The 20004-nt window shown below is 37.2% G+C and overlaps 1 long non-coding RNA gene across 2 annotated transcripts in view; it reads right to left on the bottom strand.

Annotated features, from left to right (window-relative positions):
• The window catches only part of LOC129633999 (uncharacterized), a 120524-nt gene that overhangs the window by 26 nt on the left and 100494 nt on the right, over nucleotides 1-20004 (bottom strand). For both annotated transcript variants that reach the window (XR_008705351.1, XR_008705352.1), the window contains 2 exons: nucleotides 15469-15629; nucleotides 1-365 (listed from right to left, as the gene is read on the bottom strand). The exon at nucleotides 1-365 is cut by the window's left edge and continues 26 nt beyond it. This is a non-coding gene — a long non-coding RNA (uncharacterized LOC129633999). The remainder of the gene's footprint in view (nucleotides 366-15468; nucleotides 15630-20004) is intronic.

The raw sequence follows: 20004 nt of genomic DNA, 5'->3' as shown, positions 1-20004 counted from the left end.
TATATAAAAATGTTTGTTTAAAGTATCCAAAGTGGTAATTTGATACACACATATTACCACAATAACATTAACATTATAGTCATCCTCATATACATTAGGTCTTCAGCAGAATATTCATCTTATAACCAGAAGCTTGAAGCCTTTGATCAGGAGTTCCACTCCCCGCTCCCCGCATTCATCAACCTCTGGTAATCATCCTTCTACTTTCAAATGCTCTTCTTAAAGAACTAGCTTTAAATCATCTCTATTGTTGTTAAATTATTCACAAATGAATCATGGATAGAGTTTGAACTTCTGGCTCCTCCATTCTTAGCTGAGACTTTGAGCAGGATATATAACCACTCCCCAGGCCTCAATTTCTTCATCTGTGAAAATGGGATAATGAAAGTATTATCTCATAAGGCTGTTTTGAGGATAAAAAGAGTTATCTGACACAAAGAACCTGGTATGTAAGTGCTAAAAAAATCTTCACCATTGGCTTTACTAGTAGCATTCATCTACCTCATTTTCTTACACTGGTTTAGGATACATCCACATGTTGAATAAGATACTGAGACTGAGAACCACTGGTCCCAGAGTCCAGAATTATCTAACATTTGACATTCTGCCTATGTCACAAAATCATACAAATTATATAAGGTAGATGGAAAAGTTATCTAACAAGTTGGCTCTGCTGGAATAGAGATCTTCTGTTACAATTTGGGGATCTTTTTCCAGACTTTCACTATTTCAAACAACAAGGCTACACATACAATCCCTTAAGCTAGTCTGGATGTGGGGACAATTGGCATCAGTTTAAGGCTCTGGAAGGCTTGGATGTTTCATAGCAATCCATGCTGACCTTTGACATGATAGATGCTGATACTGTAGCTGAGTCCATTAGTCAGTGATTCACAATCTTTAAAATGAATCAAATCAAACTGGAATTATATCAGTAAATATGTTTATGGCCCAAATATGAATTTATTTCTTTTTCTTTCTCTCTCCTCCTTCTCTTTGTCTTTCTTCCCTTCACTCTTCTCTTTCTCTTTTCTTCTATATTTCTAGTCATTCTTTCAAACTAAAACTCTCTTTTTTAAAAATCTGCACATTTCAAATGTCTGCAGTGTGTTATTTAGTCCAGTATTTTCCTCAACCAGATTAACATCTTTAGTTCTTCTTCCTAATCTGATCATTCTTGTCCCTTAATATGTGGTGCAGTGATGTTAAGTATTCTCCCTCAAGGGAGAAGTATATAAGTTTAAATACTCATCTTCCAATGAATTATTTTGTTTTGGGATGCTTAAGCACCTATAAATACGAAAAATATTCTCATTGAAACATCCCCAATCTTTGCCCCATGGCTATAAAGCCAACAGCTTCTCTATTCAACATCAGTGTGTCTTTCCGTATGCACTTTGAAATAGCTTTGACCTTTCTGGCTGTGCTATCACACTGTAAACTTGTATAATAATATTGAGCTTGGATCTAGCACTCCATGTTTTCATAGCATTTTATGATTATTGATTGGTTATTTCACACAATATCCAAGCAGAGCAGTCTGGATAGATCTGGACAATACTAATTTTATTGATGAGGAAACTGACAGAGACACTATCATTTTACGTAGCCATCAGCACTTAGTGGCAGGGAGCAGAGTGACACACCAAGTGGTGCTTCAATTCACTGGCCGAGTTATTTACAAAAGAGACCATGCAGACTTTCTGTGTGTGAAGAAGACAGATGAGGGACTTCCCTGGTAGTCCAGCAATTAAGAACCTGCCTGCCAAGGCAGGGCAGGCAGATTTGATTCCTAGGCCGGGAAGATTCCACATGCCCTGGAGCAACTAAGCCCGCAGGCCACATCTGCTGAGCCCATGTGTCCTACAGCCTGTGCTCCACAGCAAGAGAAGCTACTGCAATGAGAAGCCCAGGCACTGCAAAGACAAGTAGCCCCTCTTTCTGCAACTAGAAAAATCCTGGGCTCACAGCAATGAAGACCCAGTGAGGCTATAAATAAATAATTTTAAAAAAAGAAAGATGAAATGTGCAGAGCCAGCTGGCTAAAGTTCAGACCGTGGCTTCCACATTTCCTAATTGGGTCACCCTGTACAAGTCACTTGATATCTGCATATATCAGTTTCCTAATCTGTAAAATGAAGGTAGTCTTTAGCACACACCTTATATGATTGTTGTGAGCATTAAGAGTGGTAGTGCCCTCAGCTGGCAAAGAAGTACATGTTTTAAAATGCTAGTTATTTTTCTGTGTTGCATATTTCTTTAATTCTGCTTTCTCTTTGATCTCTTTGGTGGCCTGATACTAGTGTTGGGTGCCTTTCTGAATCTATATTTATTTGCATCTCCCCCAAACGAAAACCCAATATTCTCTGTCCTCTGTATCTATGAGTTCTACACCTTTGGATTCAACCAACCATGGAGAGAATATATTGAAGAAAATAAATTCTGGAAAGTTCCAGAAAGCCAAACTTGAATTTGTCTTACAGGCAACTATTTACATACATAACATTTACATTGTATTTACAACTATTTATATAGCATTTACATTGTATTAGGTATTATAGGTAATCTAGAGATGATTTAAAGTCTACAGGAAAATACGGGCAGATTGCATGCAAATACTACACCATTTTATATAAAGGACTAGAGCATCCCCGGGTTTTGGGTCAAGAGGGGGGTTCCAATCCCCAGGAACCAATCCCCTGGGGTTACCAAGGCATGACTATATTATGTTTTCCCCTAACTTCTCCCCCACTATTTAAAATAATTTAGCCAACATTCTCTGTTCCTGGTGACACTTAAAACTAACCTCTGTTGTGATTGTTCTTGCATGACTAGGGAACCTGCCTGGATGCTGCCCACCTCCTACCAACCATTCTTTCATGAAAAGAACAATATATTATTACATAATGAGCCTCTTTCAGGATCAAGAGTTACAAGGGATACAGCATGGCCCAGGACAGACAAAATGCCCATTTCCTGGTTTTTTTTTTTCTGTTGGAATGTTATCATTTTTTTTATAATGCCAAAGAGCATGTGAGAGACTTACTGCTACCTCCAAAGTTTCTTATCTCAGGCACTTAAAACATATAGTTGGAAAAACTGCTTGTGTTTAGTGAAATTTCTGTCTGAAATGCTAGGGAGTATTCTAGGCTTAGAGAATAATTGACCTAGTTACTAGAACTATACCTATTTTCCTTAGGCATATTATCCAAATTGGTCTTCCCAGGTGGTGCTAGAGGTAAATTCTCCTGCCAGTGCCAGAGATGTAAGAGATATAAGTTTGATCTCTGGGTCAGGAAGATCCCCTGGAAGAAGGCATGGAAACCCACTCTAGTATTCTTGCCTGAAGAATCCCACGGATAGAGGAACCTGGCAGGCTATCTAGTCCATGGGGTCAAAGAGTTAGACACAACTGAAGCAACTTAGTATGCACACATTATCCAAATTAGTTAAGGCTAATCAGTGAGTTTATATTGTATCATAAAGTGATATCTATGCAATGAAAAGGTCATTAGATTGATAGCAGGTGCAAATAATTCATAAGATGATTTAAGATTATTACTAATAGTGATTTGTCATAAGCAAAACTGTACACATTTTGTCCTCATTAACATATATTTTATATAATATTTTGTGTAAATTCTACTTTGGTGTACATTCTCTCTTTATCACACACACATACGCAGCATTTTTACTAGTTTCTTAAATAATTCTAATCTTTGCAATTGTCCCCATGCTTTGTCATTAAAAAAGGCACATTTCTCTAGATCAAAATCAAAAGACTTTTCAGAGAGCTCATCATGAAATCTTGGAAGCCTTTAACTTCTTTCTTATTTTGATCTGGGAGTGACTAGAAGTTTGTGTAATAAGCCATGCATCATCATTGAGAGTATGAGTATGTAGGATGATTTATTCTATCCAGAAATATTTATATTATTTTCTTATGATGGTTAGTAAATGAGACTATTGTTTGCTTATTTGAGTTCCTATTATATCAACTACTATCATCAACATTTTATATGATCTTCTTTCCTTTCCCAGTAACACTCAATCTCATTTTATGAAGGGGGAAGCTGAGGTCACACACCTGTTGGTGGGATGATTATTTGACTCCAGATCTGTTTAACATTATAGTCTCTACATTTAACCACAATACCAGACAGCCTTTCAACTGATATCTATTGAGAAAAATGACTGATTTTTTTGTTCATAGCAATGTATAACAACAATAGCATCAAGATGCCTCTGGGTCATTAAGAAAAGCTGTTTGTTTTATATACAGCAGAGGTAAGATTGGAATTTACGATTTCTATCTAACTTGCAAGCAGCTCTATACATATTACATGGGCAACAGTTATATGAATTGAATTGCAGTCCATAACTAGCTAATTTTAACTGAACTATGTACTTCAATCAAAATTGCTATAATGGAAACTTATGAGAAAAATTATCTTTCTGGTTACTTCTGAAACAGGAGGGAAGGAGGCAGGCACAACTTTTGAAAGAATGACATAGTCCAAGGACACAATATAAATCAATTAGAATCAAATGGGTCCAGGATGGCAGACAAGTCAACTTCAACTAGACCTTGATCCTCAATCAGTAAGCTAAATGACACACCCAGAGGTGCCATGACAGTTCCAAGGTCAACCATCAAAAGACCAAAAAGTTGGGCAGTGGGCCCAACTCCTGGAAATCTCCATCCCATCCCAAAATAGTTGGAATAATTCTCCCACTCATTAGCTTATGAAATTACCCAGTCCATAAAAGCTAACCATGCCACATTTTGAGGCCACCACACTCAACCTCTGTGAGGGCCTAACACTCTGTAGCGTGTGTTTCTCCCTGAATAAATCCACTTCTTACCTATTACTTTGTCTCTCACTGAATACTTTCTGAGATGAGACATCAGGAACCTGGGCTTCATTACTGTTGGTTTTGACAAGTCCCAGCCATGTGGGTTCAAGTCCCAGTCAGATGAAAAATGGTTTCACTTCCTTTAGTTATCTGATTTTAATAATGTTTAAAACAAAAGTGGGGTACTTTTATTTCTTAAATTGTGCAACTCTTGGCTAGTCTTCACTTAAAAGCAGATAAAATGAAAGATGGAGAATTCTATCAGTTGATCACACGTCAAAGATCTTGCAAGTAAGATAATTTCACCAGCCTAGAATTTAACTATGGAAATAAACAATACTGGAAATGCTCTGTGGAAATGGCAGATAAGATTTACTACATGATACTCCATACTTGCTATAATCTAGCACATTAAGTAAGGCAAAGGTTGATTGTTTTAGCATTAAATAGTTGAAAACAGTTATTTGCATTTATAGTTTAAAGGTTGTTATACCTAAGGTGGAGAAAGCAATGGCACCCCACTCCAGTACTCTTGCCTGGAAAACCCCATGGGTGGAGGAGCCTGGGGGGCTGCAGTCCATGGGGTCGCTAAGAGTCAGACATGACTGAACGACTTCACTTTCACTTTTCACTTTTCACTTTCATGCATTGGAGAAGGAAATGGCAACCCACTCCAGTGTTCTTGCCTGGAGAATCCCAGGGACGGGGGAGCCTGGTGGGCTGCCGTCTCTGGGGTGGCACAGAGTTGGACACGACTGAAGCGACTTAGCAGCAGCAGCAGCAGCATACCTAAGGTACCTAAGGAGCAGTGAAATACCCAAGGTTGTTTTATCTTCACCTCACCTACTTCTCTCATGGGGAAATAACTTCAGAGTTACAATTTCTCATTTCTTGCCCCAAAGCCATGTCTACTCTACTGCTGTTGTGCATCTTGAATGTTTCCTTACTGCTGCCTTTTATCTTCTAGCACACAAGCAAAGTTAAGCATCTCCTTCTAGAAGTTAAAAAAATAAATAAATAAACTCTTAGTCCCATTGTAACCATAGCCTTGTCTCTCTCCTTTCCTTTACTAACCAGGGTTTCAAACACTCTAGCCTTTCTCTTTTCAGCTCCTCAATCATAATTGCTGTACAACTCTCTTCACCAGGTTTCTTTCCTCAGCCCCCTACAGTTAGTAATCTTCCTAAGAAGATTCACTTTGCTGCCAAATTCAATGAATAATTTTCAATCCTCATCTGTCTCACCTCTATAAGGCTTTCAGCACTAGTCATCACTCTCTCCTTTAGTTTTTCTTCCTTTAGGATGTTCGGACCCCCAGCTCTCCTGATTCTTCATGATGTCTATCATTTGCAAAATCTTCTTTCTCTAACTACTTCCTGATGGTATTTTTGTAGTTCTCCAACTTCTCCTTTTTTATTTAAAGAACTTTCTGGTTGATATCATGGATTGAAATGGCTTTATGATCACTTATATCCAAAAGTCCCAAACTTTTTTCTGGCCTCCAGAATTCTCTCCAAAATTCAGCTCCCACTTCAAACTAAACCAGCCTGAGATAAAACCCATCACCTCCCCATTTGGCTCAGGTTAGTCATGAAGGGGTTACTTTAATTATCCCCTGTCCTTTCACTCATATTTGAATGAATGGTCAAGTATTACGTTACTCTGCCTTCTAAATATTTCTAAGATATGTTCTCTCCTGCCTATTTTGATTGTTATCAAGTAGTTCATACCCTTTCCAACTTTCACTGGACATTTTGCCTTGTAATGGTTCTACTCACCTTTATCATCATCCCTTCAAAACCATCATTTCATTGCTGCCAAAATTGTGCCACTTCTGTGCCAAAATCCTTTCACTAACTCCCTACTATGAAAAGAATAAAACTGAAGTTCTTTAGGTATTGCTTGAGGAAGCCTCTGGAAAATCCAGGACTTGGGGGTCTGTTTGGTGACAGGCGATCATGGACTAGCCATCCACAAACTTTAAATATAATGGTGATCTAGACTTCATGAGAGATGATGGGAATGCAATGGTGGGAACACCAGAACTCTGTCTGCCAAAGGGAAAAGCATGGGGAACTTAAGGTCAGCTTTGGAAAGAAGGTAGCTGAAGAGGCAGCAGGAGTGACTAGCATCCCAAAGACCTAAACTAACAGGTAGAGAGGCTTGCTTCGTAGAAGACCCTGTTCACTCAGAAAGGAGTTCATTTGTTTAAATTTGTTTAAGCTCATTTGTTTAAAAATGAAGCTTTCTTTGTTAAGGTCTAGCTTGCGATTGTTTTCTTTTGAGTTCCATTGTTCAGAAAGATTTGGAATAGTTCAACTGGAATTCCATCACCTCCACTAGCTTTGTTGAAAGATGATGCTGTGAAAGTGCTGCACTCAATATGCCAGCAAATTGGGAAAACTCAGCAGTGGCCACAGGACTGGAAAAGGTCAGTTTTCATTCCAATCCCAAAGAAAGGAATGCCAAAGAATGCTCAAACTACCACACAATTCCACTCATCTCACACGCTAGTAAAGTAATGCTCAAAATTCTCCAAGCCAGGCTTCAGCAATATGTGAACCGTGAACTTCCTGATGTTCAAGCTGGTTTTAGAAAAGGCAGAGGAACCAGAGATCAAATTGCCAACATCCACTGGATCATAGAAAAAGCAAGAGAGTTCCAGAAAAACATCTATTTCTGCTTTATTGACTATGACAAAGTCTTTGACTGTGTGGATCACAATAAACTGTGGAAAATTCTGAAAGAGATGGGAGTACCAGACCACCTGATCTGCCTCTTGAGAAATTTGTATGCAGGTCAGGAAGCAACAGTTAGAACTGGACATGGAACAACAGACTGGTTCCAAATAGGAAAAGGAGTACGTCAAGGCTGTATATTGTCACCCTGTTTATTTAACTTCTATGCAGAGTACATCATGAGAAATGCTGGACTGGAAGAAACACAAGCTGGAATCAAGATTGCTAGGAGAAATATCAATAACCTCAGATATGCAGATGACACCACCCTTATGGCAGAAAGTGAAGAGGAACTCAAAAGCCTCTTGATGAAAGTGAAAGAGGAGAGTGAAAAAGTTGGCTTAAAGCTCAACATTCAGAAAACAAAGATCATGGCATCTGGTCCCACCACTTCATGGGAAATAGATGGGGAAACAGTGGAAACAGTGTCAGACTTTATTTTTCTAGGCTCCAAAATCACTACAGATGGTGACTGCAGTCATGAAATTAAAAGACGCTTACTCCTTGGAAGGAAAGTTATGACCAACCTAGATAGCATATTCCAAAGCAGAGACATTACTTTGCCAACAAAGGTCCATTTAATCAAGGCTATGGTTTTTCCAGTAGTCATGTATGGATGTGAGATTTGGACTGTGAAGAAGGCTGAGCGCCGAAGAATTGATGCTTTTGAACTGTGGTGTTGGACAAGACTCTTGAGAGTCCCTTGGACTGCAAGGAGATCCAACCAGTCCATTCTGAAGGAGATCAGCCCTGGGATTTCTTTGGAAGGAATGATGCTAAAGCTGAAACTCCAGTACTTTGGCCACCTCATGCAAAGAGTTGACTCATTGGAAAAGACTCTGACGCTGGGAGGGATTGGGGGCAGGAGGAGAAGGGAACGACAGAGGATGAGATGGCTGGATGGCATCACTGACTCGATGGACGTGAGTCTGAGTGAACTCCGGGAGTTGGTGATGGACAGGGAGGCCTGGCGTGCTGCGATTCATGGGGTCGCAAAGAGTCGGACACGACTGAGCGACTGATCTGATCTGATCTGTCCAGAAAGAACAATCAAAACTTCCTTTTAGACCAGAGAGTGCCATATTGAGTAAAGTAAGTCAGAGAAGGAGGAATACCGTAAGACATCTCTTATATGTGGAATCTAAAAAAAACTGATACAAATTAATTTATGTGCAAAACAGAAGCAGACTCACACAGACTTATGGTTGTGGGAGGGGCCAGAGGAAGAGTTGGGGGAAGGGATAGTTAGGGAGTTCAGCATGGACATGTACACACTGCCATATTTAAAATGGATACCAAACAAGGGTCTGTTGTACAGGACATGGAACTCTGCTCCATGTTATGTGGCAGCCTGGATGGGAGGGGATTTTGGGGAAGAATGGATACGTGTATATGAGTCCCTTTGCTGTTCACCGAAACTATCACAATGTCATTTATTAACTGGCTATACTCCAAAACAAAATAAAAGTTTTTAAAGCAAAAAACAAAAAACTCTCTTTTGAACTTTTAGAGCAGATATCACAGAAATTGAGAGTGAAAGCGATCTATAAGACTCTTATCAGTGTGGACTGGGGCAGTACATAGTCCAAGAAAAAGATGCATGAATGTGAAAAATTATGCTACCCATCAGAAGTCACTTATTTGGCAAGTTAATCAGTTTTATTACACAAATGCTAATGTTAATGTCATAATTGATAATAAGCAAAAGGCCTTGAATAGCCATGACATATTTTAAGACAATACAGTATGATCATGACAGATAACTAATCAGAGTCTCTCAAAGACTGTTTTAACTTATTATATTCCCAATAATTCTATGTCTTGATTATTTATTTTCACAGCTTATAGCATAATAACAGTAGATCAGTAGAGCGAGAAACTCTTTGAGGCAGGTTGCAGCAAAATGTAACATTAGAGAACAAAGGCTAAGACAAAAAACTAATTAGACTTTGGAACACAGACATCTTAAAATGGGGGTGTTAATGTAGAGGAAAACAGCCTCAGTAATGACCCCGGGGGCATCATATCTGCCCATGGAGAGTTTCCAACATGATACAACAGAAAAAGCCATGGAGTAGAGTTAGAAAGATCTCTGTTCTGAGCCTAACTTCATCATTTACTAGCAGTGTGGTCATGAGTCTTGAAATTTCATCTCTCAGCGCTCAATTTTCCCATCTATACAGTGGTAAGAATAGACTACTTTGAACATTTGGCACATTTTAGTTTCATGTTATCTGCATGACATAGTATAAAAAAGCATTTCATAGATAAGTGCAAAAAGTGGCATTTTATTTCATGATCAAAATGACTCAGGAACCTGATGTATTTTAAATTAAGGGTGCTCAAAGAAGGCTTATCCTTTTCTTGTCTAATTTTCTATGGCTACTTCCTCTCTAGGTGGTCTCTTTCAGTTCCATGGCTTTAAATATTTACTATTGATACTTGAATCAAAAATTGATATATATTAATCCTGTCTTCCCAAATGTTATAATCAACTGCCTACTTAATATCTTCCTTTGGTTCAGTTCAGTTCAGTTCAGTCACTCAGTCGTGTCCAACTCTTTGCAACCCCGTGAACTGCAGCACGCCAGGCTTCCCTGTCCATTACCAACTCCCGAACTTTACTCAAACTCATGTCCATTGAGTCAGTGATGCCATCCAACCATCTCGTCCTCTGTCATCCCCTTCTCCTCCTGCTTTCAATCTTTCTCAGCATCAAGGTCTTTTCAAATGATTCAGTTGTTCGCATCAGGTGGCCAAAGTATTGGAGTTTCAGCTTCAACATCAGTCCTTCCAACAAACACCCAGGACTCATCTCCTTTAGGATGGACTGGTTGGATCTCCTTGCAGTCCAAGGGACTCTTAAGAGTCTTCTCCAACACCACAGTTCAAAAGCATCAATTCTTTGGCACTCAGCTTTCTTCACAGTCCAACTCTCACATCCATACATGACCACTGGAAAAACCATAGCCTTGACTAGATGGACCTTTGTTGGCAAAGTAATGTCTCTGCTTTTTAATACACTGTCTAGGCTGGTTATAACTTTCCTTCCAAGGAGTAAGTGTCTTTTAATTTCATGGCTGTACTCACTTCTGCAGTGATTTTGGAGCCCCAAAAAATAAAGTCTGTCATTGTTTCCACTGTTTCTCCATCTATTTACCATGAAGTGATGGGACCAGATGCCATGATCTTAGTTTTCTGAATGTTGAGCTTTAAGCCAACTTTTTCACTCTCCTCTTTCACTTTCATCAAGAGGCTTTTGAGTTCTTTTTCACTTTCTGCCATAAGGGTGGTCTCATTTGCATATCTGAGTTTATTGGTATTTCTCCCAGCAATCTTGATTCCAGCTTGTGCTTCATCCAGCCCAGAATTTCTCATGATGTACTCTGCATAGAAGTTAAATAAGCGGGGTGACAATATACAGCCCTTCCGTACTCCCTTTTCTGTATGGAACCAGTCTGTTGTTCCATGTCCAGTTCTAACTGTTGCTTCCTGACCTGCATATAGGTTTCTCTAGAGGCAGGTCAGGTAATCTCGTATTCCTATCTCTTTAAGAATTTCCCACAGTTTGTGGTGATCCACACAGTCAAAGGCTTTGGCATAGTCAATAAAGCAGAAATAGATGTTTTTCTGGCACTCTTGCTTTTTTGATGATCCAGCAGATGTCGGCAATTTGATCTCTGGTTCCTCTGCCTTTTTTAAAACCAGCTTGCACATCTGGAAGTTCACAGTTCACATACTGTTGAAGCCTGGTTTGGAGAATTTTGAGCATTACTTTACTAGCGTGTGAGATGAGTGCAATTGTGCGGTAGTTTGAGCACTCTTTGGCATTGCCTTTCTTTGGGATTGGAATGAAAAACCTTTTCCAGTCCTGTGGGCACTGCTGCATTTTCCAAATTTGCTGGCATATTGAGTGCAGCATTTTCACAGCATCATCTTTTAGGATTTTAGATAGCTCAACTGGAATTTTTCACTTGGAAATACCTTCAAATTTAATTTGCCTAAAACGCAACTTTTAATTGCACCCTCAGCACTGTTTCTCCTCCTGCCTTCCCTATTAATTTAATAGCAATATTACATTTTATTATTCAAGCTAATAATCTAAAAGTCATCCTTGGTCTCACTCTTAACCACATAGTGTATATCCAATTCACTAGCAAAGTCTGTTAGCTCAGTCTTCAAAAGTTATCTTGAATCCATCAACTTCTGTCAGTTTCCATTGCTACTACTGTAGCCCAAGACAGTATCATATTTATTAGTACTACTACATTAGCTTACTAAATGCTAGCTTGACCACTCAATCTTTTCTGACTCACCAGCCAAAATCATAAATTAGATTATGTCACATTCCTACTCAACCCCAAGTTTCCCATTATTATTTGTAGTTGTTTTTTATTCGCTAAGTCGTATCTGACTGTTTAGTGATCCCATGGACTGTAGCCCTCCAAGCTCCTCTGTTCATAGGATTTTCCAGGCAAGTATAGTATACTGGAGTAGGTTGCCATTTCCTTCTCCACCCATTATAATTAGATAAAAATCTAAATATTTCACTCTGCCCCCATAAGGGTTTACATAACCTGACTTTAATCTACCTCCTCAACCCCATTTCTATCACCTCACCTCTGATTATGTTCTATTCATACTGGTCTTTTTTCTCTTTCTTAAACACATGTGACCCATGAATTATTCTGATTGGCCAACCTAAGTGACATATACACACTTGTGGAGGGGGGATGAGGTCAAGTGATTGACAAAGCTACCACAATCAAGTGGAATGAGAGAAACATTATTAAAAACAAGGAATGTAAGTCACATACTCAAAAAACCAGATGTCTATTCTAGTACTAACCTGCTAGAAATCTCATATCAACATAACTTGTACCACCAAATGCTACTATGAAATGGAACCAATAAAAAAATTACATGGTTAAAATTACATTTTGATTCAAAATCAATAGATACAGGCACAGCCAACATAAGCTTCTAATTAGGTGCTTAAGTGGGCTAATACATTACTGTGGAATTAGAGTACTTAGTTAGATCCAAGGATCTTCTAATTGTTGCTGACCAGTAAAACATGACTATTTTCCTTTAGGTTAATTTTTGTGAAAAGTTGCCACAATCACAGTGCTGTAGTTTTGAAACACAGAGAGAAGTGTCAGGGTTGTTTATAGCACTTGAGCTTTCAAAATCCTTTTAATGGCTATTTCAAGGGACCTAGCTACTTGTTTCTTGACTTTTATTGTTTGATTATTAATCTTTTTATGATTCATATGACTGGCTCTAAGAATTAGATATCCCTAAATTTACCAACAAAATTATCTTCTTTAAATGAAAATTGCAACAAATCTTTCTTTTCATAGAAAGCTATGTTCACGTCTTGAATTTCAGACATTTGAAATCCAACTAAGTAATAAATAGGAAAAGCTACTAATGAAAAGTGTTATTTTTAAATGAGAAATTCAAAGATCAAAATAAAATGATTATTCATTGTACTACACAAATAGCCCATCTTTGTACCAAAAAACCCTTTCATCTTTACAACTAAATTGACTAAGAGGCACGGTTTCCTAGCAACATTCATTGTGTTTATGACCTTTCCTCCAATCTGAACACACATATGTAGTTCTGAAGCTAATAAGTGTACATCACCCGACCTAGACTATTCCAATTTCCCTAGAATAGGTTGAGAGAAATACCTAACCAACGATGAGTACTAAGAAAATAAACATGTGTTCAAAACATGTTTGAGCATTTTGATATGAATATGTTTGAGTGAGTGAAATTCACTCAGTCGTGTCTGACTCTTTGCGACCCCATGGACTATACAGTCCATGGAATTCTCCTGGCCAGTATGTTTAACTAAGATTAATAAATGAAAGTATAATCAAGTAGAATTTTATTGCAGCATTCCAGCATACAATTAGAAAATGACACGTTTAGAAGAAAGTTAGGATATATGGAAAGGTTTTACTGACATCAGAAAAAATATATATCTATACTTCATTCACAATATGCACATTGTGATATATACAATATATGCATCTATATCTTAGGACTATATTTGCCATGTTTTGAGAATCTAGGTGTTTGAACACCACTAGAATTTGGAAAATGCTTGATAAAACAATATGTTAAATGTGTCTTAAGCATTCTTCTGAGACAACTGTACCAAAAGAAAGCCCACATTGTAAAGTAGCAAAAATTTGAGGTAATAACTCTTATCTATGTACCTGAAACCTGTATCTTTTTAGTACCTTTTTCTTTGAAAATCAGAGATAGCAAGTACAACAAGAAAAAAGTACTCTCATCTTTGTAACTTTTCTATGTGTCAATTTCTATGTATTAAACAGTCCAGTAGAACTACATCAGAAAAAAGGTGAGAAGCAGTATATAAGAATCTGTATAATCTTTTGAAGAGAAAAGGCCTTCACTGCTGGCTAATTCACCAAAAGTGCAGGAGTTAAATGGCATCGAGCCATTGGTGCATTTTCTTTGATATTATCTAATGAATCCCTCCAAATTTATATGTTTTGTATATCACCACCACAGATGCAGGGTTTAGTGAGTTTTGCTTATGCAAAATGAAAATAATTGCAGGGAAGCTTTTAAGCCAGATGTTAGAAATCGCTCGAGACGTGTTTGGGTCAGCATGTTTGACAGAGTTTACACAAGTGGCTACTCTAACTGGCAATTGACTGCCCAGTGGACAATTAGTAATACATCTTCCTTGTTTGTTAAGTATATATTTATTTCATTTTAAATAATTGTGTCTGAGGTTAAAATGGCAATAAGAGTGATAAATTCTCTACCTTAAATCTCTTAATAGGTATGATGAGTATAGCTTAGCCAAAACAGTAAATGTTTAAAAAAGAAATACTTTATTTATTCTGACATCCATATAAGATTTGTTTTGTTTACACGTCAAAGAATGATTTTTCTAACTGCCAAATCTTTGATCTTAACTTAAGAGTTAAAATTCCAGCTGTGTTCTTTACGACTCTCATTTTCATTGTCAACAATAATGAAAAGTCTACAGTTAGGACACAGCAGAGGGTTGTTTTCTTTTCTTCCCTTTTTTCCTTCCTTCCTTTCTTCATTCCTTTCTTCCTTCCCTCCTTCCTTCCTTTTCTCCCTCCCTCCCTTTCTTTCTTCCTTTTATTTTTGTTATGATCACTTTAGAGTCAGCTCAATTTCTCTTTGACGAGAAAGCCCTTGGTTAATAAGTGTATAAAATATTCTTAGGCCTATTAGTAGTTGTAATTACCAAAGTCATAGAACTAAAGGTTATAATTTTAAGAACATACTTAAGCAATTGACCTTTCTGGGTTATTATATTGGTCACTTAAATATCAACTTCTTAATGAATTTTGCTGTTACTAATGAAAATCTCTTTGATACTTTTCAGGCTTCAAACATCCTGTGGAATCTCAACCATCAAAATTGGAAAGGTTAGCTAGAAAACTAGAAGAGTGAGTACCTGGCTGCCTAATTTCTCAGTTCAATGTTCATCATACTCTACTGTCTTACACACTGTTGTCCCTTTCCCTCATCTTTTTGAGTTCACTTCTCCACTCCAACTGTGGCCCTATGTTACTTACCCTAAAAGGTAGAAGTGTAGTTTCAGAAAGCTCTCCTGTACAATTGAGAAAAAGTCTTAATTTCAGGCTAATTTAATTATTGACCTGGATTTCCATCTTCTTACTTAAAAATATGAAGAGTGGAACTGTATAATTTTCTAAATCCTTTCTATTTCAAAAATACTACAGTTCTTAGAACGGTTTCATCATCCAAATGATGAATAATTTACCATCTTAGTAAACGTTATGACCTGAGATATCTTTTTAAGCTTAATTTCTTCCCTTCTTCTTACCTCTTCATGTAAAAGCCTTCACACTCTAGCTTGGGCCTCTCCAGTTTCACCAACTCCCATGACAACAGTGCCCATGAAGTTTATACTCCTGACACATTTCACTTTTCATGCATCTAGGATACGTCAGAGGGATGATCATGCAATAGAAGGAACATGTGTTTCTGAAGGAAAAAAAAAAAAAACACAAAAATAATCAAAATCCAGTTCTTTCACTTGTAGCTCTGGGAACTTGGCTAAATGACTTAACCTCTTAGAACCTCAGATTCTACATCCATAAAACTGAGATACTTGGTGCATACCAGTGTTTTTGTTGAGATTAAAGATGACACCTAAAACTCCAAGTGAAAGTTACTAATATTATTTAAGTGGCAGATTTCATTACTCCTCTGCTGATTTTAGTCTGATACCTTAGCATTTTTGTATCCTGCTTAGCTCAGAGTTCTGTATATAGGGGAGGCTCAACAAATATATAAATGTTTGATCAAATAAATAATCAATGAATAAACCACAAAATGAGCTCTTTATATTTTCTCTACATACCTCCTTCTGGAGAAACTTAACTTCATTAAAAAAAAAAAACCAAAAAACCACAAATCTACTCTGAAATATGGAGTCAATATTGTCCCAATCAATGAAGGGTAAAGTTCAGAATATAAGTCAGGTCCAATTTGCTATTGTTTTCCTTTAATGATGTTTATTGGTTCTAGCTTCCCTTTAGTCCCATGACCAAGTCCCTACCTTAAACCTTAGTTCTGAAAGTGAAGTACCTGCACTGCTTCAGCTAAGATGTGTCCTGAAATCTTGTATTGATAACCTGTATTATACTGCAGTTCTTCTATGTTGGAAATTCTAGCTAATTATTTCTATCGTGACTAGGAATGGAGTCCTAGCAACCCTGAAATCCAAATATCTAGATCCTATCAGCTTATAACCATTTTTATATGCTACTAAGTCTTGAATCCCTGCCCCTGGACTCTCTTAGTCTGGCAGAACACGACTGTAAATGTGGCTGCTTAACTGGATTGCAAGATATTATATATCCAGGCTTCTCACCAGCTTCTAGAATTCCCTTTGTTTCCAACTGCCTGTTTCATTCCAGTGACTATGTCTGACTTCCAGTCCAGAGTTCCTGGACTGGTTCTTGGATATTATTTCTTTTGCCTTCCCTAGTTCAGCTAATTCTACTTTTGGAAATATCTTTCTCAGCCATATTCACACATTCTCTCTTTCCTTATTCCCTTTTTTTTCTTCCAAACTAAAGCTACTTAGTTCAGGAAAAGCTCCTTTTCCTTTTTGCCCCCTCTTTTATATATGAGTCAAGACAGATGGTAATTGTATCTGCTAAATATCTATTGCAACATTTGTAATAACATTAGACATATAGATGAGTCACTTCACTGTTATCTATTTAATGTTCTTGGAAGTGCTAAGGGGTCTCTTTTAGAAAGCAGAGATAGCCATCTTTATAGTTAAAATTTTCAGTTTAACCCAGTTTTCATCAAGAAATTAGAATGAGACTCTACAGATGAAGGAAGCAAACTTATGGTTTCCAGAGAGTAAAGAGGGATAAACTCTTGGAGGGTGGGAGGGATAAAATGGGAGATTGGGATTGACATATACACACATTACTATATATAAAATAGATAATAAGAACCTGCTGTATAGCACAGGGAACTCTACTCAATACTTTGTAAATGGCTATATGGGAAAAGAATCTAAAAAAGAGTAGATATATGTATATGTATAACTGATTCACTCTGCTATACAGCTGAAACTCACACAACATTATAAATTACCTATACTCCAATAAAAACAAAAACAAAAAAGAAATCAGAAGGAGACCCTTATCTAAATTTTGATTGTGTTCCTACTCACATCAAAAACTTTAAAACAGATAAAGTGAACAGTCTGTTGTAATGTTTGCTCAGGGATATCTCAGTCCTTCGGTCTCTACATACAATACTGAGGTGTCCTCATGAGTAACTCTTGGGAAGATTATGCAAACGTCTTTTGCCTTCTTCCCCTAGGGGAGGAGGAGCCAGTGGAAATTATTTTCTCCTTGGTAATCTCTCATTCACTTTTGGATAAAAACCAAACAGCAACAACACAGGTGTGACCAAATTATTAAGTAAATGTAGATTCACATGGTTAAAAAGCAGATGCAGAAAATGAAGAGTACACTATGAGTGACTAGATCAAATTGCTAGGGTGGGAAAAGAAAGACATTTTCTACCAGAAAAGCTAGTGCAACAGCTTAGAGATGAGATGATGGCTGTCTTGGACTATGTGTCTAGCTCACATTCACATTACCTATTTTAAAGAGGCCAGAAGAGCAACAATCAACTGATTTTGTTGAAATGTTGAGAAAGAAAAAAAGAAGGTGAAGTTGCTCAGTCGTGTCCAACTGTTTGCGACCCCGTGGACTGTAGCCCACCAGGCTCCTCCGTCCATGGGATTCTCCAGGCAAGAATACTGGAGTGGGTTGCCATTTCCTTCTCCAGGGGATCTTCCCGACCCAGGACTTGAACTTGTGTCTTCCATGTTGCAGGCAGAAGATTTACCCTCTGAGCCACCAGGGATGTTTAGCCATACCATAAAGAATTCCTGCCTAACAAATGTTTTTAGAATTTGCGGACAAAATTTCAATTCATCATGTAATGGGATAATATTTATTTTTCTTATTTATATATATATATTTAACACAGCACCTTATATACTTTTTGAGGCTCTGCAAAATGATAATGTGGATTATTTTAAAATTTTATTTGATTCTGCAAAATCATATCATTTAATGACTTCTGTTTGAAATATTTAGTCCTGTTGAGTCTGGAAGAATTAGCTTTGCAATTGGCTTTATAACAAAGTCAAAAATTTATATTTTGATCCTAGTCTCCCACCCCACCCCCACTTCCTGAAACTAATTTGTTTTGTTCTTTAAGTAAATTATTGTGGGTTCACAGGGATTAGGATTGGGGTATTCTGTCATTTTACTTCTTAGTGCTAAGCAAGAAATTGCTCAAGAGAAAAGATATTTGACACAAACTATGACATTAAATAAAGAAAAAATTAGAAAGTTTTCATTCTCCAAGGTTAGATGTAGTCAACCACAATTTAAGATATATGTTTATTAAGTTAGATAAACTATAAACATCTTATGTAGAAATGATTCAACCTATTAAAATTTATGTCATGGTCAATAAAAATCCAGTTAAAAGAAATTAGATTGAAATGACTGCTGACAGGAGCAAACTAGACTAATCCCTCAATGTTTGTTTGGTGTCAATAATAGATGGGATATGATGATACCAGTAATACTGAAATCTACATATCAGTTTTAAATCTGAGTTAATTCTAAATAAAAGTTTAAAAAACAATGGAACTTGATTATAGTAGAAGCCGCTAACAGAAGAACGTGTAGTTAGGAAGTCTGATTAAATGTTATTTTGTTTGCAAACAAGGCTGAAACAAAGTAACATGCTCTTTTAAAATCCATTTAAATAATCCATATTTTCTATAACAGAGATTTTTAAATTCATTTTTACAAGTACTAGGGATGTAATGTACAAATGATTAATACAACTAATACTGCTCTATGTTATATATGAAAATAGTTAAGCGTAAATTCTAAGAGTTCTCATCACAAAGAAAATTATTTTTCTTTTTCTTTTATTTTGTACCTATATGAGATGATGGATGTTTAGTAAACTTATTATGGTAATCATTTAATAAATGTATATAAATCAAATCACTATGCTGTACACCTTTAGCTTACACAGTGCTGTATGTCAATTATACCTCAATGAAATTGGAATAAAAAATGACAAAAAATAAAGTTCTAATATTAACTTTTACTAAGTGGTTGATTCCATTATCCTATACACAGACAAAGAATGTCTGTTCTTATTGACAATTCAGCCACTATCTAGTGGAGATTTCTTTTGACAAGATAAAAGCAGCATCTAGAATTAACCAAAGTGATTTCAATAAATGTCGACAGAATACACAGAAGAACTGTACAAAAAAGATCTTCATGACCCAGATAATCATGATGGTGTGATCACTCACCTAGAGCCAGACATCCTGGAATGTGAAGTCAAGTTGGCCTTAGGAAGCATCACTACGAACAAAGCTAGTGGAGGTGATGGAATTCCAGTTGAGCTATTTCAAATCCTGAAAGATGATGCTGTGAAAGTGCTGCACTCAATATGCCAGCACATTTGGAAAACTCAGCAGTGGCCACAGGACTGGAAAAGGTCAGTTTTCATTCCAATCCCAAAGAAAGGCAATGCCAAAGAATGCTCAAACTACCACACAATTGCACTCATCTCACACGCTAGCAAAGTAATGCTCAAAATTCTCCAAGCTAGGCTTCAGCAATACGTGAACTGTGAAATTCCAGATGTTTAAGCTGGTTTTAGAAAAGGCAGAGGAACCAGAGATCAAATTGCCAACAACCACTAGATCATCGAAAAAGCAAGAGAATTCCAGAAAAACATCTATTTCTGCTTTATTGACTATGCCAAAGCCTTTATGTGG

This window comes from Bubalus kerabau, chromosome 19, assembly GCF_029407905.1.
Source record: "Bubalus kerabau isolate K-KA32 ecotype Philippines breed swamp buffalo chromosome 19, PCC_UOA_SB_1v2, whole genome shotgun sequence".
In the NCBI taxonomy this organism is placed as follows: Eukaryota; Metazoa; Chordata; class Mammalia; order Artiodactyla; family Bovidae; genus Bubalus; species Bubalus kerabau.
Note: the sequence above shows the minus strand (reverse complement) of the source record. Positions and strands in the feature narration are given on the sequence as shown.